The sequence below is a fragment of the Ceratotherium simum genome, chromosome 38, assembly GCF_057802395.1.
Source record: "Ceratotherium simum simum isolate JZ-2026a chromosome 38, ASM5780239v1, whole genome shotgun sequence".
NCBI classification, from domain to species: Eukaryota; Metazoa; Chordata; class Mammalia; order Perissodactyla; family Rhinocerotidae; genus Ceratotherium; species Ceratotherium simum.
The window spans coordinates 399,901-426,341 of NC_141937.1; the positions used below are offsets into that span (position 1 = coordinate 399,901).

General features: G+C 44.0%; 1 long non-coding RNA gene across 1 annotated transcript; it reads left to right on the forward strand.

The window, feature by feature from the left end:
- Window positions 1–453: 453 nt before the first annotated feature.
- On the forward strand, window positions 454–19,580 carry LOC147912224 (uncharacterized). The gene is made up of 6 exons (XR_015550095.1): window positions 454–517; window positions 2,218–2,982; window positions 4,739–4,868; window positions 5,994–11,754; window positions 19,156–19,263; window positions 19,495–19,580. It is a non-coding gene; the product is annotated as an uncharacterized LOC147912224 (long non-coding RNA).
- The last annotated feature ends 6,861 nt before the right edge of the window (window positions 19,581–26,441 follow it).

Sequence of the window (26,441 nt, forward strand, 5' to 3'; positions counted from 1 at the left end):
AACTGTCTGCGCTGGCATCCCTCATGCCTCCTAGAGTGTGCCAACCCCGCAACCTCTGGGGAACAAAGTAAAAATGGAAGCGACATGGCAACTCTCAGAACTCCAGCCCTGTCACAGGCATTTCCAAGTCCGGGGTGCTTCATGTTGCCACACTCCCAGCCTGACACTGGATGGTGGTCCCTGTGAGTCGATCAACAAGGTGTAATTCAGACCCAGGAAGTGCTGAGAACCGGGCAGATGTCTGTGCCTTCAGTCTTGCAGGGTTCTACTCCACTGGGGAGTGGGCCAAAACCCACTGCAGCTCCAGCCCTGGGAGGAGAGTGTAGGGTAACAAAGAGACAATTAGTGGATGATGTTTATGCATGAGCAGGCGGTCCCAGCCCCAGAGCCGGCTGCCATTCGGCTGTGTGCGCCTTTCGGATTATTTCCCTGCTGGTTACATCATCGGAATTTGAGACAGAAAAACCTGTTGGAGATCCTACTTTCTCTCCCTGATGAATATGGAACTATATTACATGTGAGTAAAAACGACAGCACTTCCTGAAAAGGAAGGAGGGGCTTCAGAGCTTTTGTAGAGAAAGCGTCTAGATTCCCACTCCTCTGTTCTCACCTCTTCATCAAAGATCCAGAACACATTTCTCAGCTCCTTCCACCATTTTCCTCTATCATGAAAAATTTCACTTGAATTTTTTAAAAAAGTTTGGTTTTGTAAAAATCTACTTGATGTAAGACTAGTAAGAGAGGCTTAATTTTAGATAGTCAGAGGGTAGCCATTCTGGTTGGCCAGGGACCGAGGCATTTCCCCAGGATAGGCGACTTTTAGTACTGAAACCAGGACATTCCTGGGCAAATCAGAATGGTTGGTGACCCTAGAGTGGGACATCGTTCTATTTTACCTCACACATGGGTGGGAAATAACAGTAGGCAGAATGCACTGCAAAACAGGGACAGCTGACATTGGCTCCTGCATTGAGGACCGTTTGGAGAAGGTGCCCCTCACAAATTGAAAGAAAATGAAGCCCCTTTTTGGGATTTTCTTGAAAAATGTAAACCATATGCTGTTGGATGGAAGCAGAGGAGTCCAGAGTCTGGTCTCTGCCACTGGCATGAGCGGGCGTATTGCAGGCTAGCGAGGATGCTAAGAAAAAAGAGTTGCACCCAAATAATCCCAGTGCCCCGTGTACTGAACATGGTGAATCTATCCTTCATGAATTTACCAAACACGTCTTAAATTTATTTGTATTTTCACCTGTCCTGACTAAAGAGTGCAAAATATGTCTAATGTAGTGACCAGAGCCATGAGAAGTGCAGGTACCATCTTGGAAAAGAGCTGTTCTTCCAAATTCCTTCTCTTGGTGTGTCAGCAGAAAGCATGAGATTGTCCTACAAACACATAGACCTGCCGGGTCGTGATACTCTACGAACATTGTGTGGGTTCCAGAGTGGGGACAACATGACAGTGAGATCCATCGGCAAGTGTAAGCTTGTTTAGGATTTGGAAAGAAGGCTTATGAGATACCCTAGATCCTGATTTTCGTGACTGTAACTCATCCTGCTGGTATTAGGCGTTCACTGATGGGAGCTGACTTCTCATTTGACAACATCCAGGGAGCAGGGACAAGCCACAGCCCACAGAGGCTTAGCAGCTAGTGGAGTGGGGCAAAGTGCACCAGACTGGGAGTCGGGTGCAGTCCTGACTTTCCGGTGGTGACCTTGTGACTGTGCAGGGGATGAAATACTTCTTGTTTTCCTCATGTGCAAAATGACGGCGCTGGCCCGGATGACCTTGTAGTCTCTTCCAGCTCTAAAAATCCTATATTTCTAAGGAGGGTTTGACAAGAGCCGCCCATTGATATTTAAATCATGTGGGGCGATCATGGGCCTGATTTTCTGGTAAACAGTGCTGGTTGGGAGAAACGTAAAGTAGGATTGTTCTAGGAGACCCACGTTCTGTTTGTGTAAATGTGATAGAAGACTCAATTTAAAAAAAAATGTGTTTATAAAGTCCATTCATTTAAGGAGACAAAAAACTGCACATAAGATCTGTTTAACTTCAGTGACGTTCTTAGTGGGGTGAAGGAGGCAGAGGAGAGCCCCCTGCCCAGATTGCAGGTGAGAAACGGGCACAGGGACACAGTGGAGATGGCTGCTGCCCACTAACCCCACACACACCCTGCAGCTGGTGAACCGTGGGCTCCTCCTCTTTTCCTCATGCAGGCTGGCTCTGGAATTTCCGTGGCAGGAAGAGTGGAGTGGGCTGGAAGCTTACTGAGCGCTGCAGGGAGAGAGAGAACCACGGCAGACTGGCATGTTTCAAACCAGGCGACCATCCCTGTGCACTTGGAGGGAGGGAGTGGCTTGAGCGTTAAGGAGCTGTTCACCTTGCTTCTCTTTTTAGCTGCAGGTTCCTTCTGACAGTGTTGATGTTGGAGGTTGTACTTATGCATGGCTAGATGGCTCCATGCAGTCCTGAGCCCCTCCCAGCAGATAACATTCCTGCGGGCTGACAGCATTCCTCGGGCAGCCGAGTCACAGCTCTGGGTGCGTACACCTGGAGATGAAGAGCCCCAGACAAGGAAAAATCAACCGAGGGATGTCCGCGTCCCTCCTCAGCACCTGTGAGCCCATTTCTCCTCAGAAGCTGGTGTGCAATGAATTTCTTTTCCTTTATTTGATGTTCAGAAGTTGGGGTGCCACCTGGCCTCCTGGGTTTAGGAGCTGATGATCTGCAGCTCAGGGACTTCCCTCTCCTGAGGCACAGTCTGCCTGGTGAGCAGATGGGATTTGTGCTAAGCCCCGCAGGCCACGGGCTCAGGCTGTGACAGGCCAGGAGAGAGAGTGAATTCCTGAGCTGTGTACCTTCACCGAGAACATCCTGCCTCCAGCACGGCAGGAATTTGGGGCTGCAGGCAAGGGCCAGGAATGCAGGGCAGAAGGAAGGAGGGACGATCTGAGGAGGGCTGGAAGCCAACCGAGAAGCAGGTATGGACTTGTGTCAACCTTGTGCCCGGCGCCCAGAGGGCAGGGGCAGTCAGCGGGGCCGGCAGGGCCTCCAGTGACCTGAGAGACAAGCGGCGGCCTGCCTGTCCACGTGCCGGCTGCAGCTTCCAAACCCATCTGTGGTTGTCTCCTTCAGAGAGCAGAGCGGAGCCAGCTCAGAGTCGGCACGAGCTCTGAGGCCCTTTGTGGAGAAAGGGCAGCTCGGAGGGGGCGGCCTGGAACTGCTGGAGGACAAGCTCTGCTGGTCTCCAGGCCCCACGCCTGGGCAGCGAGTCACACAGAGGAGAGCCCAAGAGATGCTCCTGGAGGGACCAGAAGCAGATTCTCTAGGGCCACCCTGACCTGCTGACTGACTGCAGCACGCAGGGCGCCTTGAGACTTCCCCAGGAGAAACGTTAAAAACGAGACGTTACCACTGACTGCATCTGTAGAAAGACTAGTATTTTGATATTACACCCAGATCGTTTTCTTCTACCTAAAGTTCATTTTCCCTCTTATTTTTGTTCCTAAGGCACTGTGGACTCCAGGCTCTACCTGGGCATCATGGAGAGGGCCCGGGCATGTCAGGGGGTGTGAGCTGTCTGTGACCTGGAGACCTCACCTTCTTGTGTCCCCAGTGTCTCCAGCTGTAAACTGGGGTTCACACGGAGTTCCCTCACAGGCCCTTCCTCATGGGCCCACTTCCCAGTAACTTGAGTTTACAGAGACAACATCTTGTGCAATGTGAAAGTGCTGATGCACGCGTGGGCGCAAATGTGACCCCACCTGGGATGGGGGTATGGAGTGTCCATACTCCCGCCATGTGGAGGACGTCTGCCTGTGAGGACAGTGTGTGTGGTCAGATGGAGGACATCCCCGCGGGGACGGTGTGAGGGGTCAGGCGGAGGACGTCCCAGTGAGGATGGTGTGTGGGGTCAGGTGGAAGATATCACCCCTGTGGGCATGTGGACCGGGGATTGAGGTGGTGAAGTTGTTGGAAGCCCCACTTGGCATTACCTGAGTGGTGACAGAGGGCAGGGAACAGGTGGCCTGCTTTTTCTGCAGGCAGGACTGGTAAATATTTATGGGCAAACAGCCCTGGAACCACATACCGGCCCCAGCAAGGCTTCATTAAACACGGTTTCTGCTTCAGATCATTAATCTGTTTTAATTAGGGGTCCTCAGTCCAAAGGGATTGCACAGCGGGCTCCGAGTGGATGGGGTGCAGGCTTGTTCCCGGGCAGCAGGTGGCTTGGTTGGGCTGGTGAGAGGGAGGCAGCAGAGAGGGGTTGAGTAGGGGCTTCCTGAGGAAAGCCTGTGGTTCCAGGGTGAGGGGCCCCTCTCAGGCTCAGGTCCTCTTCCACAGACAGTGGTGCCGATGCTTTGGGGTTCATGCCCACTGGGGTTCAGAGCTGTCAGCTGTGTGTTGTCGGTCACCAGTCCAGCCTGTCATCAATCTTGAGCCCTGTGCTCAAGCCCAGTCACACTGTCACTGCTGAATGAGCCCAGGTACACTTGGGCCCCATGAGTTCTGAGTCTCGTTACACGCGTTTTGTTTTAATGTGGAAAAGGAGAGTGGGGTCAGGAGAAGAGGTGAGACCCACTTTCCTGTTGCTGTTTGCATAGATGGTGTGAGCACAGTATCGCCCCTCTTACCCACGTGGCTCAGAGCTGGAGCGGGTGAACAGCGTTTAGGGGGGACACATTTCAGAGACACAACCCATGAAATTGGGGTAACTTTGAACTTTAAATTTTTCAGGGCCATAAAGTTTCCAGTTACCACTGTTTTCAATAAACGGCAATTTGTTTTAGAACTTCACGTCAGTTTTCTTGTAAAAGATTCAAGAGCACAGGATCTGCCTTTGCACACGCGACAGTGGGAGCATTAGGTGAGTAGGCACGAGGACCAGCCTCTCGGGGCTTTCTGTCCCAAACCTGCTCTCCCACCAGCAACCATCTGGTTTGACGGTTTCCACCCCTGGCTGCACAATGACGGTAGCGGGAGAGCTTTGAAAAAGTTACTGATGCCCCTGGACAAATAAATCGGAACCCCTGGGTATAGAATCCCAGAGAGGTATTCTTAAAACACCTCTGGGAGATCTGACGTGCGTCAGGGGTGAGAACCACAAACTGGCTCAGGGGCTTTCAAGTCTTAGCCAGCGTCGGAATCACGCTGGAGAGCCTGGGAACGCAGATTTCCAGACCCCATCTTCAGAGTTTCCCATTCAGCAGGTCTGGGGCGGAGCCCGAGAGTCTGGTTTCCAGCACGTTCTCGAGTGATGCGAGTGCTGCTGGTCGGGACGCTCGGCTTGGAGCGCTGGGCGGTGGTCACGGACGTCCAGCAGACGGCCTTCCTGCCGCATGTGCTGCTCCGCCCTGCCTTTCTTGGTAGTGAGCTTTCAGACCAGTGGGGGTTACCATTCTCACGATCCCCAGGGCTGCAAATCATTTATTTTTCCACAAATGTCTATTAAATATTTAACTACACACGTCGCTGGCACACACGGCTGTGGATGGGCCGACGTGGTGACAGCTTACGCTCCTTCTCTTGCGTGTGCTGTTTTCACCAAGCTCATCCTTTGTCCAGCCAAGATGCCCCTTGGACAGGCCCTCTTCCAACATGGAGCCACGTAGCTGTGCAGACAGAGCTGCACTTCAGAACCAGCGTGCCGGGGTTAAATCTCACCTGTTGTTTATTAGCCTTGAAGCTTTGGGCATGTTAGGAGCCAATCCACAGGACTCACCATCAGCAAAGTTGATATTGTTGAGAGATTAAGAGTAGTCATTCCCGTCAAGCTCTGGGGACCAGGCTCTAGACGTCCTCATGAGTGAATGGTGGTGGCCGCTCTCTGAGGAGTGATGTGGTTTGTGTACTATCTTAGAGTTGCAAAGTAAAACTTCACATCCATTTTAAAATGTTAGCATCTTAAGAAGCCCTGAGGTAGGGGATAGACTATCTCCTCGAGGCAGTTACTGCATCTTACTTTTTGGGTACTTCTCCGTGTCTTGTGCAGGACCGGGAGTAACGTCAGTGCCGAGTAGAGTGAAGTGAGTGACACACACACCGGACAGGAGATGCCCGAGGTGCAGAGGAGCCTTTGATAACGGGGTTCCTGCCTTCCCCAGCGCAGGTCCTGTCACTCCACTCTCGCCCCTGTTTCTGGGACCATCCTGCTCCATCCACCCTGATGTCCTGCGTGTGACCTCATCTAAAGTGCTGCTCACAGAGTGCTAGTCCATCAGAACCTGCAGATCCAATTTCTCAACCTGTCCATGCAGCCCCCGGGACTCGGGCCTTCATCAGGTTCATGCCTCATACGCCGCATGTGTTCTTGCTCTGACTCAGGCCTCGGATCCTGCCCTGCTCAGGCCCTGTCAGTTGCCCCTTCTCCAACTTTAATCCCAGAAGGAAGCCTCTCAAGACCAACTTCTCCAATGGGGGACGACCTTCCTGTCTTGAACTTGTGTATCACACAAGCCAGACATGCGTTCTGCTGCGTTTTGTATTCCTGGCTGCTTCATGTCTGAACTCTCCAAACAGGTTGCACATTGTTCGAGGGCAGAAGTCAAGTTTTGCACCCTCTCTGGGTCTCTCCTGTGCTGGGCACACAGGCAGAAGTTTGCTTGTGTTCGTTGTTGTATCACGGACAGGAAATAGAATACCCTGTGGTGAAAGGCCCATCTTTCTTATGGGAAAGAAATTATATCTGTAGGTGCGGGTGGACTGGAGATCTGCAGAGCAGCCCAGGGATGGGCAAGGACTGTGGAGGCCAGAGAGGAGGAGCAGCAGCAGGCATTTTCCAGCCCTGCCTGGTTGCAGTCTGAGGTCGGGCGCTCTTTCTGAGAAAGCTGTGGATTAAGGTTGAAATGTGAAGAACAAGCCTTGCAGCTGCAGCGTAGACATTAAGATTAGGACAAGGCACTCTAGTTTGATAACTGGTTTTCATCACAATCTCAACTGTGAAAAGTCACTTTGTCCGGGTTAAGGAGATATACAGCTTCTAGTAATGGTGTTGAAACTTTAATAGATTTGGAAACTGGGACTTATTTGGCACCTATGTTTCCTATCTTCCACTTCTAATCTTCCAGAAGTACATAGGGATTCCTCCTGAAATGTCTCCTGTCCTACTGCCGCACTCAGCCCATGGTGAGTCTGGTGGACATGATTGCAATCTGCTTTGAGTTGGCCTCCTGGTTCTGGCCTCTCTCCCTTCCAAACAATTCCACCGTCCAAGCCACTGACCCCCTAGAGAGATAGCGTCACAACGCTCCCCATTTGGAGACTCTTGGTGGCCCTTTGTTCCTGGTCATGTTCAAAGCCTGCAGACGGGCACACACACCTCCCTCTGGGTGGATCCTCAGTCTCTCCCCACCACCACCATGTAGCTCCACAATTGTCCTCACTGCTCTTCCTCTGCTGGGAATGCCCAGCCCTTGATCCCAGGCTGCCAACTCGACCACATCAGACGCCCTTGACCTGGATTGGTCTCCTTATTCTCCTGTACCTCGCTGATCCTCACAGGGGTCTGTGCTTCTCTCTCTTTCTCAGCTGGGACGTGAACAACACAGGGCAGAGGTCCTGTTGTGGTTGCTTGCTTATGGCCCTCTGCAGAGCACAGAACTGTGCTTTGATAGTAATAGATGGTCAATAATTTCTAGCTGATTTGAGTAAGATGCACAAATACTCCTAGTTTTTGATGGTGACTCATGTGTCATCATGCATAGAAGTTGTACACTTTGCTGTGATTGAATGGAAGCAAAAAGATGTACGAAGAACTTAAAGCCGAGCCCATATGTTGGCCGAGACCTCAGGTGTTGACATATACTCGCCCTTGCACATGGGCACCAGACGCTACAAAAGCTTTGGCCCATCTTACCCAGGACTCTTGCAAACTTCGTTCTCACCTTGACAATGGTGAAGGACATGGTCACGGGAGATCTCTGATGGCCACAGCCCTGGGGGAATGAGTGTATCCTCAGGACATCTTTTCCAGACCTCTGCCCCATTCTTCATCATCTCAAAGAGAGAAGAAACCTCCTTGAGAATTTATAAAGGGTGCTCAGTCTCCAGCACCTCCACTGAGCTTCCCCCTGCCTCCGGCTGGGCTGGCTATTTCCAGAACACACTGGTCAGTGTAGGTCAGTCCAGTTTCCATCAGCTGCCAGGAACTGTTAGGCAATAAGTTGCCATAATGGCGATATCCCTGGGGCTCTTGGTTGCTCCATTTCCAGGAACCTCCCTGGCCGTGTGACTGCAAACTGATTTATGAATGAACTCACGCCCTTTGAAGGGGAAGGGAACAACCCAGGCTGCGCCAGTGGCCCCAGTGCACTGGGCCTGAGAGGAGGGCTGGGCTTCGTCTTGGGCACTGATGATGCTCTTGGACTCAGTCATCCTGTGTGCCTGGTATGGATCTCTGGTATCCTGGCTGTCCTCTCTTGAGGCTCTTGAGCCGTGTAAGTGTGCGCTGAAACGACATGGCCGGATCACAGTGTTCCACTTGCCATCAAGAAATACTCCAAGTTGCTGTTTGAGCCTGTGGAAGTTTTCAGGACTTTGGGGGTTCAGCCTCATGCTGCTCTAGGATCCTGCTACGGGGGCTGGGAATCCAGAATAAGGTGTTACCCTGTCAGACCGCAGGAACCATCTACTCTGAGCCTTCCCCAGCCGGAGTGTGACAGACTTTTGCATGCACCTTCCTGCACACACTCTTCCCGCGGCCTGTTCCCTAGGATGAAGAGCCTCTCACACCATCACACTTTCATGGATGGAAATGCCAGGGAGCTGATCCTTGTCCTGTTTGCCTAACAGACACCTGCATGGTGCTCAACAGGAACAGTGCTCTTCCAAGCCCTTGGCAAAGGTTGGCTCACTTGGGCTTCACAACAAGTCTAGAAGGAGGCACTATTCATCTGTCCACTTTGGAGAGGTGTAACCAAGGAGGAGTTGAAACAACTCCCCTCAGGTCCCGTCTCGTATGTAGCAGATCTGGGATTCAAATCTAGATGGTCTGGCTCTCTCCCAAGCTCTGAGCCACCACACTCCACGCTCCTCGTCTAGGATTATAGGCTTCGAGATTTGGGGAGAGCAAGGACACTTCAGTTGAAATCACTTTCTTTAGCACTGAGCCTCCAGGGGAAGTTAAGATAATGACAAGTCTGGAGGACGCAATGGCAGGGCAGGCCCCTGGGCCAGGCTGGGTCTAAAATGACAGGGCTCTTCTTACTGCCCTGCTGACTGACCACCCCCGAGTGCCACAAGCCCTGCCCCACACTGTCTCTGCCCCCTGCAGTGCCCACAGAGCCCACAGCACTCCATGTTCTTGACCAGGTGGTGGTTGCACATTTGCACGTTTCCTGTTAGGCTTCTTGTTTCTGCACAAGCAGCTCTTACACGTCTTCAGAAGGGCTGATCGTCAAAGTACGCATCTTCCCTTAGATGCTGACACAGTCGTCACAGTGATTACACCTGGTGGAGAGGACACTGTGAATCCTTGATAAGGACCAATGCTCATGCGTGACTGCTGGATCGTGCCGTCCATTCATAGCGACTGAACGGGATACTTATTGCAGGCTCACCGTCAAGGACTCTCCCAAACGTCCGAGTGTTCTCTTCACACCGACAACCCTGTGAAGTGTGTGTAGGAGCATTAGGGCCCCTTCCTCCTGTTGGAGGGCCAATGACCTGGCATCTTGGAGATGATCCCTTGCCTGGCCACCGAGGGACACTGTTTGGGTCTGCATTCACCAGCACGAACAGGATGGAGTCGCAGTCCCTCCTGACAGTTGGAGATCAGATGACTTGAGTGGTTATGCCACTGGGGCTGTCCCCACTCTTAGTCTCAATTTTTCCCAAACATTAACAAAATCCCATGTCGCTAGGGGAGAGACTGAGTTTCAATGTTTCCACATTCCTGCCGTGAACAAAAGCCAAAGGAAACCCAGATGGAGGATGATATGTCTCATTGGGTGGGTGCTGGATTGTGGGTTATTTTGCTTTGTTTTCAGTGCGGCCAAGATTCTCTGGAAAAAGTGATCTGTTTGATGCCGACTGCTGTAACAGCCGAGCTCCTGTTACAGAACTGGCGAACCAGATCTGTCACCAGGGACTGGCGTGTGGATTAGACATCCACTTGGGGATGGAATGCTCGGGAGAAAGCTGAACTGCTCCACAGCCCTGCACACAAGAAAGGGAGGCTGCCGGGTGAAATCGGAGAGCGGTGTCTAGGAAGGAAACCTGGAACTACCTTCGTTGAGCCTGAACCCTTCAGGGCTCCTGAAGATATGTAGTCAGGAGCACTGACCTCCTGACCACGCAGAAGGAGTCAAGGAGAGACACAGAAGAGGGAGGCAGTGGGAGCTCTCTGGAGCCCATCTCCCAATTCCTAAACCTCCTGGAACAGCTGTGGTCCCAAGAAGGGGTCATCTTTGCCAACTTGTCCTGCTAGCAGAGGGCTGGGCCCCACAAAATGGCAAACAAAGAGGCAGTGACTTGTTTTTGGTCAAATCTTGTTAATTCCAGATGAGTCGTGTCTCGGAGCTGCTGTGTACCAATTCTGACTCTACTACTGGATGTTTGCAGCCTGGAGGGTCTTTTCATCACTGAGCTTCACTTGCTGCCCCCAGTGGACCCACAGCTGGTTCACAGGGCTGCGCTGCAAGACGCACAGTCTCGGGCATGGTGTGTGCTCGGCAGGTTGTGCTCCCGGCTGTCCCCAGCCTTCCTCAGGCCCTACTGCTCCCTCTTCCTCGTCCACTCTCCCCTGAGAGCCCAAACCTGGGCCTCTGAGTCCCTGCGGCAGCCTGCCCTTTGCTCGACTCTCTCACACTGTGCAAACCTCAGAGCATCCCTGGCCACAGGCCTGCGGGGGATCCTAAGTGGAGCTGAGCAGCGGCTCCGGGAGCAGCCCCAGGCAATTTTCCTTACGACTGGGAATGCGAAGGCAGGATGGGAAGCCCTGTTGTCATGCTGGCTCTGGTCCCATCAGCTTATCTCCAAAGTTAAAAACCCACAACAAGTGCCATTTGCCAGTTGTGCAGGGCTGTGCGAGGGGCATCAATGCAGCCCTTCATCCTCTTCCTGGCTCTGGCCCCGGCTGCACGGCCGTTAGCAGGGACAATGCCAGAGGGACAGATGCAGAGCCCAGACCACGAGGATGAAAGAAGAAAAGTCTGTTCACCGCAGCCAGCAGAGGGGGAGGAAAAATGATCCAGGCTGCACAATTAGACAGGCTTCCAATTAGACAGAGCACATGTACACGTGCTCACACGCACGTGCCCTCACGTGCTCACACACACAGAGACTGTGCATGAGTTTAGGGCTGAAGCCTCTGCATCCTCGTGCAGTGATTTGTGGGATACTAGATAGCTTCCAGGGATTGGATTTTATGGGTCATGAGATGTAACCATTGTGCTGGAAGTAAAGCTTTAAAAATGAGAGAGAAAGAGAAACAGTTCTTTCTCTTGCTACTTGACTGGTGCTGAGGAGGAGTTTGTCAATAAAAGGGTAATTGTTAAAAATCTAATGACATTTTTTAAATGTAAGAATCATCCCTAAGAATATGACCTCTTCCATTATACCAGTCAGCACAGGGTTATTTCCTTCTTGTTGGCTGTCTCCGAATTTGAAGTGAAGCTACTGCTGTTGAAATCTCCCACCACCTGCCGGCAGACAGAGTCTGCTTGGACGATTCCAGGAGCTGGAGTCCTGTCGAGACGCCCTCTCACTTTCCTTGACATGTTCTTCCACCCCACCCTCCAGCCAGCACCCTCGAGGTGAGTGACCCCCCCCCCCAAACCTTGAGGACAGCTCTTGCCAGTGAGGAGGAGGTGTGGGGGCGTGTGCGAGAAGCGTGCCTGAGCTCTGCCAAGTCAGAATCACTGGTAAACTGAGTCACCCAATTCACATTTTGTGGGATGATATTAACCTCACAATGGTTTTCCAAGCTGTGATGGAGGTTTAGAGTGTGTAAGAGGTGTGTGCCTGTCTGTATATGCATGTGTGTTTGCTTGTGTGCATGTGCATGTGTGTGTGCATGCCTATGTGTGCATGTGTGGCTGTGCATTTATGCTCGTACGTGTGTGTATGCATGTGCATGTGTGTGTATGCATGTTCATGTGTGTGTGCGTGTGCATGTGTAAGGGGCTAAAGGAGGCAGGAGTCTCACTACTTTGTGTCCTTCCTCTGCTCTTGCATGAGGCTGGCCTCGCTCTGTAGTGCCAGCTCTGTCCAATAGAACTTTCTGGGCTGTCCAATGCATATATGTTATATGTGACATTGAGCACTTGAAATGTGGCTAGAGAGGATAAGGAACTGATTTTTTTATCTTATTTAATTTTAATGAATTCAAATGTAAATAGTCATATATGGCTGGTGGCTCCATCTAGGATAACACAAGTCTACACAAATGGGATTTAAAGTCGATGTTACTTGCCTTTACTCAATGCCCTACGCCAGTGTAAAGAACTTCAGTTTAAATATTTCTCCTGATTTCTTTTTTATCTGAAGACAGTTTGAGACATGGGTTTGGAATTGTTCTGTCTGCAGGTTCCTGGTCTTTGTTCAGAATTTGGGTCTCCTGACCTCAGGCAGGCTCAGACAGAGGCCTCCACCACACTCCTGGTTGGAGATTAAGCAACATTCTAACCCATCCTGAGGTAATGCTTGGTGAAGGTATTCCAGGAAGTGTGCACATGTCAAATAAGGCTTTGGGGAAAGAAATTACAGAGATGCCTCCCAGAGGGGATTTTGCTTCCCAGGACCAGGCATCTTACACATCTGTAGCTTGGAAAGGAGCAGGTCAAAGTGAGTGGACAGTGGCTGAAGGTCGGGGTTTCATGGAATGGCCTGGGCTGCTGCGGTGAAAAGAAGCAGAAGAGAACACTGCCCGGATGCCATACACTCTGCGAGGGCTCTGCACAAATCCAGGGCTGTGGGCGCTCTCCCCCAGGGGCTGCAGGTGGCTGATGGCTGCTGTGTTTGGAACCTCTGCAGCAGCAGCTTGGCTTGACCGACTCATCCTTGGAGTCAGTGTTGCTCCTTGTGTACTGGACCTTGGGTTGTTCTGTCCTTTCATCAGTACCATTGTTAACCACCTCAAAAGCCACATTTGGTGTACATGATGTTAGAATCTAGCACACTAGGGAGAAACTTTCAACATTTGTAAAAGGACATGCCCATCGATGTCAGGCATGTGTTCAGCAATGTGTTGGTCCTGCTAGCCATCCATGCACCTGTGACTCTACAGCAGGCTGTGTGGGAGCTTCTGCATTCTAGCCCACCCCTCTGGGTAGCTTTCTCTGAGCTGGAGGCTGGGTGTTCAGACTCTGCCCTAGCATGAGTTCATGTCAGCAGCCCCAACATTTTCCCTGGGAGCTGACGTCTGTTCTGGGCTTTGCCTTCTGGGTATGAATGCCATGAAAACAGAGTAGTTACTACTGTGGCAGCAAAACTCAACGGGGCTTTCTTGCAGGTTGCAGAAATACAGCACAGGTCATCAGCGTAGGGATCAGCCAGTGTGAAACGTGCCCCAGGAAAATGTGAAGGTTGTGAGCAAGAAGATTCCCACATTTTTGTCTTGTGTTTGGATTGGCCCATGTGGGATGGTTTATTTGAGACCAATGTTAATAGGAGAGGCAGGACCACTGTTAACAGGCACTTTTCACACATGCTGCACAATGGGAAATTCACAGAAATGCGATGATGCTCTCCTCAGTTTCCATTTATGTATCTAAGAGAGAAGTGAGTCATCACACACAAGGGATCCTCAATGATTATTAGTTGATGTTTTGGGCACATAACACATGCAGATATAATTTTGTGACATCAACAACTGAAAGGGGGTGGGGATGGAACTGAAAAGGAGTGGGGTTTATGTATAGCATTGGAGTCAAGCTGCTTTAAATTCAAATTGCAGCGTTATGATGTTAGGATGTTAAAGGTAGTCCCCATGGTAACCACATAGAAAATAGCTGTAGAATAGACCCAAAAGGAAATGAGAAAGGAATTTAAACATTTCACTACAAAAAAATCAGCTAAACAGAAAAGAAGACAATAATGAAGAAAATAAGAACCAAAAAAGCTACAAGGCATATAGAAAAAAAATAGCACGGTGACAGAGATAAATGCCTCCTTCTCAGTATTACTGTAAATGTAAATGGATTAAATTCTCCAATCCAAGGACAAAGGTTGGCAGAATGGATAAAAACACATGATCCAACTATATGCTGTCGACAAGAGACTCACTTGAGATCCAAAGACATAAACAGGTTGAAAGTGAAAGGCTAGAATAAGATATTTCATGTATATGGTAACCAAAACCAAGCAGGGTGGCTATACTAACATCAGACAAAATAGACTTTAAATAAAAAAAGTTTACAAGAGTCAAAAACAGATTCAATAGAGCAATAAGATATAACAATTGTAAACATTTATGCACTTAATGACAGACCATTAAAAATATGAAGCAAAAAATGACAGAAATGAAGGGAGCAATAGTTCTACAACAATAGTTGGAAACTTCAATACCTCACTCATAATAATGAATAGAACAACCAGACAGAAGATAAGCAAGGAAATAGAGGACTTAAACAACACAATAAACCAACTAGATCTAACAGACATATACGGAAACTCTACTCAATAACAGCAGAATAGATATTCATCTCAAATGCACAGGGGATATTTTTCAGGATAGACCATATGTTAGGCCACAGATTAAGTCTTAACAGATTTAAAAAGATAGATATCATACAAAGATTCTTCTCTGATCACCACAAGATAAAGTTAAAAATCAATAACAAAAGGAAAACTGGAAAATTCACAAAATTGTGGAAATTAAACAATACACTTTTAAGCAACCAATGGATCAAAAGATGAAATCACAAAAAAAAATTAGAAAATACTTAGAAACAAATGAAAATGAAAACACAACATACCAAAACTTATGGGATGAAGTGAAAGCAGTGTTAAGGGGGAAATTTATAGCTATAAATTAAAAAATAAGAAAGATGTCAAATTAACAACCTAACTTTACAAAGTAAGCAACTAGAAAAAGAAGAACAAACTAAACCTAAAGCTAGCAGAAGGAAGTAAATAATAGAATAGGGCAGAGATAAATGAAATAGAGAATAGAAAAACAATAGAGAAAAATAAAGGAATCAAAAAGTTGGTTCTTTGAGAAGATCAACAATATCAACAAACCTTTAGGTAGGTGAACTAAGAAAAAAGAGAGAAGACTCAAATTACTAAAATCAGGAATAGAAGTGGGAACATTACTACCAATTCTACAGAAATAAAAAGGATTGTAAGACAGTACTATGAACAATTGTACACCAACAAATTAGATAACCTAGTTGAAATGCACAAATTTCTAGAGATCTATCAAGACTAACTCACAAAGAAATAGAAAATCTGAATAGATCTATACCTGGTAAGGCAATTGAATCAGTAATTAAAAATCTTCCAACAAAGAAAAGCCCTGGACTTGATGGCTTCACTGGTGGTGAATTCTACCAAGCATTTAACAAAGAACTAACATCAATCTTTCTTAAACTTTTTTCCAAAATATTGAATAAGAGGGAACACTTCCTAACTCATTGAATGAGGCCAGCAGTATGAGGACACTAAGCCCAGATAAAGACACTACAAGAAAAGAAAACTACAGACTAATATCCCTATGATCATTGATGCAAAAACCCTCAACAAAATAATAGCAAACAGAATTCAGCAGCATATTAAAAGGAACATATACCATGGTCAGTTGGGTTTATTCTTGGAATGCAAGGATGGTTCAACATAGGAAAATTGATCAAGGTGATATTCCACATCAACAGAATTAAGGGAAAAAAATCACAGTATCATCTCAATTGGTGCAGAAAAAGCATTTGACAAAATTCAACACCCTTTCATTATAAAAACACTCAGTACACTGGGAATATAAAGAAACTACCTCAACATAATAAAAGCCATATATGAAAATCCCACAGTGAACATCATACTTCATGGTAACTGGAAACGTTTCTTATAATATCAGGAGCAAGGCAAGGATGTCCACATTGAAAGTTCTAGCCAGAGCAATGGGGCAAGAAAAAGAAATAAAAGACGTCCAGATTGGAAAGGAAGAAATAAAATTATCTGTGTTTGCAGATGGTATGATCTTATAGGTAGAAAACCTTAAAGATCCCACAAAAAAACTATTAGAACTAATAAATGAATTTGGCAAAGTAACAGGATACAAAGTCCACACACATAAACGATTTGCATTTGCATTGTACACAAACAATGAGCAATCTGAAAAGGAAATTACAAAAACAATTTCATTGATGATAGCATCCAAAAGAATAAAATACTTAGGAATTAAGAGAGGAGATAAAGCTTCTATAATGAAAACTATAAAACATTGCTGAAAGAAATTAAAGAAGACATCAATAAATGGAAACACATCCCATGTTCAGGGATTGGAAGACTTAACATTGTTCAAATATCAGTACAACCCAAAGTGATCTACGGATTCAATGGGATCTATATCAAAATCCCAATGATATTTTTTGAAGAAATAGAAAAACACATCCTAAAATTCATATGGAATCTCAAGGGACCTGAATAGCCAAAACAATCCTTAAGAAAAAGAACAAACTGGAGAACTCACACTTCTGTTTGAAGCTCCTATGAGCTCCTAAGTGATCACATCTCACTCCCTTCCTCCTCGAGGTGATCCTTCTCCTGAGTTTTTATAAAGGTTGCCTTGATGTTCTTTATAGTTCTGCCACATATGTGTGTATCTACACATCTCTAACAACACATTGTTGGTGCTACAAGTGTTTGGGCTTTATGTGAGGGGACTTGCACTATGGCGTCTTCTGTGACTCAACATGGAGGTTCTGAGATGCACACTGGGATGTGTCACTGTGGTCTGTTTACCAGCCGTGAGTCTCATTGTGTGAATACGACACAAGTCATGTGCTCACCCCTCTTGTGAAAGACATTGGCTGTTCCAGTTCTTTTGCTATTTCATCAATGTTGCTCTAAACATTTTTGTGCAAGCCTTCTGGTGCACATGTGCAAGAGTGCCATAAGCTAAATGTTAGTGTCCCCCCAAATTCATGTGTTGATGACCTAACCCACAATGTGATGGTGTTTGGAGGGGGCCTTTGGGAGGTAATTAGGTCATGATGGTGGAGCCACCATCAATGAGATTAGTGCCCTTATAAAAGAGACAGCAGAGAGCTCCCTCATCCCTTCTGCCATGTGAGGACACAGCAAAAGTGACGGCATCTGTGAACCAGGAAGCAGTCCTCACTAGACACCAAATCTGCTGCCACCTTGGTCTTAGACTTCCAGCTTCTAGAACTATAAGAAATATATGTCTGTAGTTTATAAGCCACCTGGTCTATGGTGTTCTGTTACAGCAGCATGAATGGACTAAGACAAAGAGTTTCTTTACTTATGTATCTGGGAGTGAAATTGCTGCTTAGTAGATAACATGAATGTGCAATTTTTCCAGAAAATATTCAATTGTATCCCAAAGTCATTGTACCAATTTGCAATTCCACTAGCAGTGTACAAGAGTCCTCATTGCTCGATAGCCTCAACAATACTTGGTTACTATCTGATTTTTAATTTTTCACCAGTATAGTGCATATTCATACGTAAGTGTGTTTTAATTCATATTTGCCTGGTTACCAACTAAAGAGGTTTAACATTTTTCGTGCATTTATTGGCATCTGTGTTTCTTTTTCTGTGAAACCTTATTCTTGACTTTGCCTATTTTTCAATTGGGCTGTTTTATTTTCTTATTGATTCTTGAAGGTATTTACATATTCTGGATACTAATGTTTTGTCTGTTAAACGTGCTGTAAATATCTTCTCCCTGTTTTTCACTCTATGGTGCTGATGAACAGAAGTATTTTTCTTAAACTTTAAAATAGTTGAATTTTTCAATATTTTCATGACTTACACTTTTGAACCTTTGAGTCTTGTTTAAGAAATCCTTGCTTACTCTGTGGCTATAAAGATGTTCTCTTGCATTATCTTCTAAAAGTTTTATAGTTTTTTGCCTTTCACATTTAAATGTAATCTACCTGAAATCGATTTTGTGTAGGGTGTGACATATGAATACAATTTCTATTTTTTCTATGTGGATAAATAATTGTCCCGCAGCCATTTACTAGAGAGCCCATTTTTCCCTAGTGGTCTGCAACACCACATCTTTCTAATTCCATTCTTTGCCTGAAAGTCAACAGGATGTTTTGAAAACATCCCTGACATGTCACTCACTTGCTTAAAATCCTTCACTGGTTCCCCATAGCCTCAGCATCAGTCCCAATTTGGTAACATAGTCTTCAACACTCTGCCTGATGTGGCCCCAGCCCCATTACTCCCAGCCTCACCTTTCTTTCTCTACACTCCAGTCATACCAAGCTTCTTTTGATTCTTGAAAAATGCCCATGCTTCCTTTCACTACAGGCCTTTTTCACTTGCCATTCCCTCTGCCCAAATCTCTCCACCCTCTTATCCTCACTCAGCCCACCTCTGCTTGCTCATGCTCTAGAGCTTGGCATCGCCACTAACTGCTCCCCCTCAGATACCTCCAGTTACAGCCTCTCTCTTTGACCTCCTTCCCATCTTCTCAGATCCCTACACCTAGTGCAAGCAGTCTTGGACCCCAAGACTATCTCTAACACCATGACTCAAACACTTTTCCACTGTCCGTCAGACCTCTAGAATCCTCACCTTCCTCCTCACTCAGCTGAGATTTACACCCACCACTGTCACTGCTCCATGCCTCTCCTGTTAGAGCCAATTGGTCAACCTAGCCTTGCTTAGATCCGGTTTGACCTACTCCATTCTGCACTCAACGAGCTGGTCCAGTGTTTTTGTTTTTTTCTTTAGTGGAATTTTATTGTTATCAGTGCCTTTTATCTCCTTCAGAAGGACTAAAGCGGGTTATATCCCTTTAACATTTTCATGTTTGAGAAGGCCTGCCTCGTGCCTTGTTAGATGGTGTGGCTGGGTCTGCCGCTCTTGAGCCACACTTTTCATCAGAAGTTGTGGTTATTATGGCTTCTTTTTCTCTGGAATTGATTGTGCTTCATCCAGACTGATATCTACCCCATTGTCAGTAGCTTGTTTTCTCTACCAATGTGCCTAAAACCGTCTTTTCCTTTATCCTTTAGGTTCAGTGATGTAAACAGCCTGGTATCTATGCCTGGTAGTTTCAGCCTTAGGAGCCCACACATTTGCCCTTCATGCAGAAGATGGTCTGGATTGAGTTTCCATCACTGGTAATCAAAAATGGCTTTACTAACCCAAGGTCTGCCTATTTGACATAAGGTGTATTCATTCTTCTCGATGCCTTTCACACATTTTCTGAGAACTGCTTGTCTTTCTCACAAGCTCCAATGTGAATGCTAATTGGGGTTCCTCCCATCCGTTTGTTGGGGTCCTCATTGACGCTGGGATAACACTCTCCCTTCTGAGACCTTATTCCATCCTAGGGTTTGCTTCATCTACAGGAAGACCTCGGGCTCTCCAAGGTCCCGTCATCAACTGTGAGGCCTGGAAAGGGGCAAGCCCTGGTGGTTTCTCTTGCACAGATGCTGTGAGGTAGGTAAGGCTTCTAGTCTCAGGGAGAATTCTTTCTTTTCCTTGGGCTTATTCCTCAGTCCTTCAACGTGGAGATGGTGAGAATTCTCAACTGTTGACTCACACTTTTATTGTCTTTCCTGCCTGCTTGTGGGATGTGGGTGGTAGAGAGGATTGAGACAGAGCTTTCTTTTTCTTTTCATCTTACCATTTCTGAAATTTATGGGAGCTTTCCTCATTTTACTTCTACTCCTTAATTTTTTGTTGTGTTTTTAAAAAAACAATTTCTTTTGGTGCATTTCATTAGGTTTGGTGGGACAGAACTCTGATTCAACTTTACTTGACCATCTTTACCTGAAGACCAGGATATTTTTCTTGTTTAAATGCTAAAGAGAAACCACAGAAAGAGACACCTATTCTTTGAAATACTTTCTACCTGGACAATCCCTTAAATAATTAAGAGAGAGAGGCTTTTAAAATGTTTGCTAGTTTTCTTATTCTTGTATTATTATTATTATTTTTAAATTAAAGTTTTAATTTGGAGATATTGCAGTTGTAAGAAATAATACAGGGGGAACCTGTCTACCCTTCACCCAGTTTTCCCCAATGGTAACGTTTTGGAAAACTACAGCACAACCACACCACCAAGATAATGACATTGTCACAGTTATGATATGGAACATGTCTATCCATGAAAGGATTCCTCACATAGCCCTTATGGCCACACCCTGCTCTCTCTGCCCCTGCTCCCTCTTTAACCCTGGAAACTGGTCATCTGTGTTCACTTAGCACAATTCTCTGGAGATTCATCTAAGCTGTTTTGTGCATCTATAGTTTGTTCCTTTTCCTCACTGAGTAATATTTCATGGTATAGATGTACTGGGTTGTTTAATCCTTTGCCAACTGAAGGACATCTGTGTTGTTTCCAGTTTTTGGCTATTATGAATAAAGCTGCTATAAACATCATGTGCAAGTTTTTGTGTGAACATATGTCTTCATTTCTCTGGGATAAATACCCTAGAGTGTTATTCTTGGGCCATTTGATAGTTGTGTCTATGTGTTTTTTTTTTAAGAATCTGCCAAACTATTTTCCAGAGTGGCTGTACCATTTTACATTCTGGTTTCTCCACATCCTTGTTGGTATTTGGTGTTGTCACTATTTTTTTTTATTTTAGCCATTCCAATGGATGTGTAGTGGTATCTCATTATGGTTTTAATTTGCGTTTCACTGGTGGCTAAAAATCTTGAATAACTTTTCATATATTCATTTGTCGTCAGTATGTTCTTTTGGATAAAATGTCTCTTCATATCTTTGCGAATTTTCTAATTGGATTATTTGTTCTTTTCTGTTGAGTTTGGAGAGTACTTTCAATACTTTAGATACTAGTTCTTTGTAGGATATGGGATTTACAAATATTTTCTCTCATTTTGTGTCTCTTTTCATCCTTTTAACAGGGTCTTTCATAGAGCAAAATTTTTAAATTTTGATGAACTCCAGTTTATTGATTTTTCCTTTTATGGGTTATATTTTTGGTGTCAAGTTGAAGAACTCTTAGCTTAAGCCTGGAACCTGAAGATTTTTTCCTATGCCTTTTTTTTCCCTAAAAGCTTTATAGTTTTATGTTTTACATTTAAATCTGTGATCCATTTTGAGTTATATTTTGTATAAGGTGTTAAACTTAGGTCAGCGTTCATTTTTTTGCCTGTGGCTATCCAATTTCTCCAAAACCATTAGTTGAAAGAGTGATCTTTCCTGTGTTGAATTGCTTTTGCACTTTTGTCAAAAATCAGTTGGACATATTTGTGTGGTTTTACTTCTGGGTTTTTTGTTCTAATCCATTGACTTGTGTGTCTATCCCTACGCCAATACACACAGTCTTGATTACTGTAGCTATATAGTAAGTTTTGGAATCACGTAGACTTATTCCTCCCATTTTCTTCTTTTTCAAAATTGTTTTAGCTAGGTAAGTTCCGTTGTCTCCCTGTATAAATTTTTGAATAATCTTGTCTATATTAAAAAAAAATCTTGTTGGGATTTTGATATGGATTGTGTTAAATCTATATATCAATTTCTGAAGAACTGATATTTTTATTATGTTAGGTCTTCCAATCCATGAACATAGTATACTTCCTCATTTCTTTAGATCTTCTCCGGTTTCTTTCATCAGTGGTTTGTAGTGTTTCACATACAAATCCTGTATATGTTTTGTTAGATTTATACCTAAGAAGTTTACGTTTTTTAGCAAATATAAGTGCTATTGTATTTTAAATTTTAGCCTCTGTGTTCATTACTAGCAAGAAGAAATACAATTGATTTTTGTATGTTTATTTTATATCCTGCAAACTTGTTGAACTCACTTATTAGTTCTACAAGCTTTTTTATTTTTGTAGATTCCTTGGAATTTTCTACAGAGACAATTATGTTATTTGCAGATACGGGCAATTTTATTTCTTCCTTTCCTATCCATATGCCTTTTATTTCCTTTTATTTATTTTCTTTACTTTGTTGCACTGCTTAGACTTCCAGCACTATGTTGAATAAGAGTGGTGAGAACAGACATTCTTGCCTTTTTCCTGATCTTAGGGGAAAGCATAAGTTTTTCACCATTAAATGTATTGTTATCTGTAGGATTTCATAGATACTCTTTATCTAGTTCAGGAAGTTCCACTCTATTCCTATTTTTATGAGATTAAAAAAAATCACGCGTGGTTATTAAATTTTGTCAAATGTGTTTTCTGCATCAACTTATATGGTCATGTGATTTTTCTTCTTTAGTCTGCTAGTATGGTGGATTACATGATTAATTTTTAAATATTGAATCAGCCTGGTATTTCAAGTGTGAATAAATCACCCTTGGTCATGGTTTATAATTCTTTTTATATATTGTAGAAATCTATTAGCTAACATTTGTTAAGGATTTTTGCATTTATAGTCATGACAGATATTGGTATATATTCTTTTTTGGTACTGTCTGTGACTGGCTTTGGTATCAAGGTAACTGGTTTCATTAAATCAATTGGGAAGTGTTCCATCCTCTTCTATTTTCTGGAAGAAATTGTGTAGAATTGATGTTAATTCTTCTTTAAACATTTGGAGGAACTCTCCAGTGAAACCATCTGGGCCTGGAAATTTCTTTTTCTGGGAGTTTTAAAATTACAAACTCAAAATCCTTAAGAGTTAAAGGGTTATTCAAATTATCTATGTCATATTGAGTGAACTGTGGCTGATTGTGTTTTTGGAGCAACTGGTCCATTTTGTCTAAGTTGGCAAATCTATGTGTGTAGAGTTGTTCATAGTATCCTCTTCTTATTCTTTTGATGTCTGCAGTGCTTGCAGTGATATCCTCTGTTTTATTACAGATATTGATAATTCATGTCTTCTATCTTTCTTTTTCAGTCTTGCTAGATGTGTGTCAATTTTATTGATCTTTTCAAAGAAGCAACTTTTCATTTCATTGTTTTTCTCTACTATTTTTTTTGTTTTCAATTTTATTGCTTTCCTTCAATTTTTATTTCCTTCCTTCTGCTTACTTTGGGCTTATTTTGCTCTTCTTTTACTAGGTTCTTGAGCTGGGAGCTTCGATTATTGATTTGAGACATTTTCTCTTTTCTAATGTACGAATTTATTGCTATAAATTTCCCTCTCAATATTGCTTTAGTTGTGCCACACATATTTTGACATATTATTTGTTCATTTCAGTTCAATCGTTTTTTATTTTTTTTGATTTTTACAAGAATTCCTCTTTGACTCATGGATTATTTATAAATGTGTTGCTTAGTTTCCAAGTGTTTGGCAATTTTCTTGTTATCTTTCTATTATTGATTTCTAGTTTGATTCCACTGTGGTTGAAAAACATAGTCTTTACAATTTCATTTATTTCCAATTTATTGAGGTTTGTTTCATGGCTCAGGATATGGTTAATCTTAGTATATATTCCAAAGGCACTTGAAAAGAGTGTGTATTCTGCTATGGTTGGGTAGAGTGCTCTATAAATATCACTTAGATTCTGTTGGCTGATTGTATTGTTGAGTTATTCTCTATTTTTGCTGATTTTATGCCTAGTTGTTCTATCAGTTGTCAATGGAAGGATGTTAAAGTTTCCAGCTATAATTATGCATTCATCTATTTCTGCTTCCAATTATCAGTTTTTGCTTCACATATTTGGCAGTTCTGTAGCTTGGTCCATACATATTTAGGATTGTTATGCCTTTTTGGGAGGATTGAACTTTTAGCACTATATAATGTCCCTCTCTGTCTCTGATAATTTTCTTTGCTCTAAAATCTACCTTATATTAATTAAAAAAAACCATTCCTGCTTTCCTTTGATTAGTGTTTGTGTGATATATATATTTTTCATCCTTTTGTTTTCAACATTCCAATATAATTATTTTTGAAGAGTGCTTCTTGTGGACAGCAAATAATTGGGTCATAGTTTTTGATCCACTCTGCCAACCTCTGTCTTTTAATTGGTGTATTTAGACCATTTACACTTAATGTAATTATCGATGCATTAGGGCTTAAGTCTGTCATTTAATTTTTTGTTTTCTTTTTATTCTCTCTGCTTTTCATTTGTCTGTGTTATTTTATTTATTTACTTTTTTTGCCTTCCTGTGGTTCACTTGAACATCCTTAGAATTCCATTTTGATTTATCTTTAGTGTTCATTAGTGTATCTCTTTGTATAGCTTTTTTAGTGGTTGCTCTTGGTATTACATTATATATATGTGTATATATGTGTAACTTATCACAGTCTACTGGTGTTGCCATTTTACCAGTTCTAGTGAAAAATAGAAAGCTTTCCTCCTTTTACATCCCTTTACTCTCCCCCACTTATAATATAATTGGTTTCAATGTTTTATTTATATACATTTAGAACAGCATCAGAGAGTGCTATAATTTTTGCTTCAACTGTCAAACATAATTTAGAAAATTCAAGAAGAGATGAAATGCCTATTGTATTAACTTTACAGTATTTTTACTTACTGTATTCTTCCTTTCTTATTGATGTTCTAAAATTCCTTCTTTTATCATTTCCATTCTGTTTAGAGAACTTAGCCATTACTTTAGGGTAGGTCTACTGATGACAAATTCTCTTATTTTTTTCTTCATCTGAGAATGTTTTGATTTACCCTTCACTCTTAAAGAACATTTTCACTGGCAGTAGGATTCTCTTGACAGTTTACAGTTATTTTCTTTTAGCACTTGTAAAATATTGTCTCACATCCTTCTGGTCTCCATGATTTCATGAGAAATGCACTGTTATTCCAATTGTTTTTCCCCTAAAGGTGGGATGTCATTTTTCTCTGGCCATTTTCAGGATTGCTTTTCTTTGTCTTTAGATTTCAGAAGCTTAATTATGATGTGTCTTGATATGGACTTCTTTGTATTTATCCTGTTTGGGTTTGATCAGCTTCAGAATCTGTCAGTTCATGTCTCTTGCCAAATTTGAGAAGTTTCAACTATTATTTCTTTGATCACTTTTTATTTTCCTTCCTCTTCTCTTCTTCTAGGACTCTAGACTGCCAGGACATTTCCTCTTCATTCCTGGTTTGTTCTCTCTGAGAAACATGGGACAGCAGAGAGAGGCCATTCTTACCAAGGTGTTGTACCAAGATGGCACCCTCGGACCCAACCACTGCCTTGTTCAAGTCATGATACCTGACTGGAATGGTCCAAGGTTCTGAAGAGGGATTTGAAGAGTCTTCTCATCTGAAGGGATCTGTAAATGCAGTGAAAAATATCAGTTGAGAATGACTAAATCATTCTATTAATACATTATGTTCAGATCATTCAAAACTTAAGCATAGGTATATATATATCAAATGCATATAGGGAACAGATTTCACGTGTGGCTCTGTGTTAATGCCAATCTCTCCTCACCAGGGCCTTGGTGTTGCCAGGGCAAATGTCTGGCCTGGACTCACCTAGGACACCTGGCTCTGTGATGTTGATGCTTCTCCCCACATGCTGATTCATGGCCCATAATGGCCATTTACATCAAAACTGATATTAAAAGTCTCCACAATTCCTGAGTTTAGATAAAGGCACAAACTCCCCTCTAAGCCTGGTTCTGCAGCTTGACTGACTGCTACACAGGCTGAGGTGCACACCTGTCGTGGGGCTGCCAACACACCTGCAGTAGCTGCCCGGGAACACCTTCTTCTGGGTCTCCTCATTGCAGTGGTTGGGAAAAAGTGATGGGGTATCAGTTCTCTGGGATTTTTGGTGAGAAAACTTCTGAAATTGGTGTCATTGGAAAAGACTTCCCCTTTGTTCATACACTTATGGCTTGTGGGCGACTTCCCATGTCTCCCGGGGGTTAAGCCACCCAGAGCCTTGCTACTTAATTACTTCATGCCTTTGGGTGAGACATGCAGACCTTTTTGTGAGTAGTGGGCTTTGCGTTTGGAACAAGTTGTGACATCAGTGGGGAAGCTGGTCCCCTTAGGTGGATGCACAGTGAGGCACAGGCAAGGGGAGGGTGCCCTGCAGAGGCAGGATGACCTCATGCAGGTTTGCAATATTGTTGAGAAGATATTTTCTGTGCAAGAGGAACTTTTAAAGAAGTCATGAGATAGCCTTTTTTTCTCTCTTTTGCCTACAAGATAAAGGCAAGTTTCTAATTTTGAGGGGTGGGAGAAGGATAGGGAAGAGCAATAGGAAGAAATAGAATGTGAAATGATTAAGAATTAACAAATGACAAATAATTTTCCTTCATGCTGAACAGAATTTATCAAAAGACCCCAACTGGAGCATTCTGCATGAGATTCCATTGAAATCTCATACAGTTTGTGAAACATTCTAGTTGGTTGATTTTGTATATCTTTCTCTTTTTTAAAAATAAAAAATACCAAGCAGTTATTATTGTGTCAGTGAT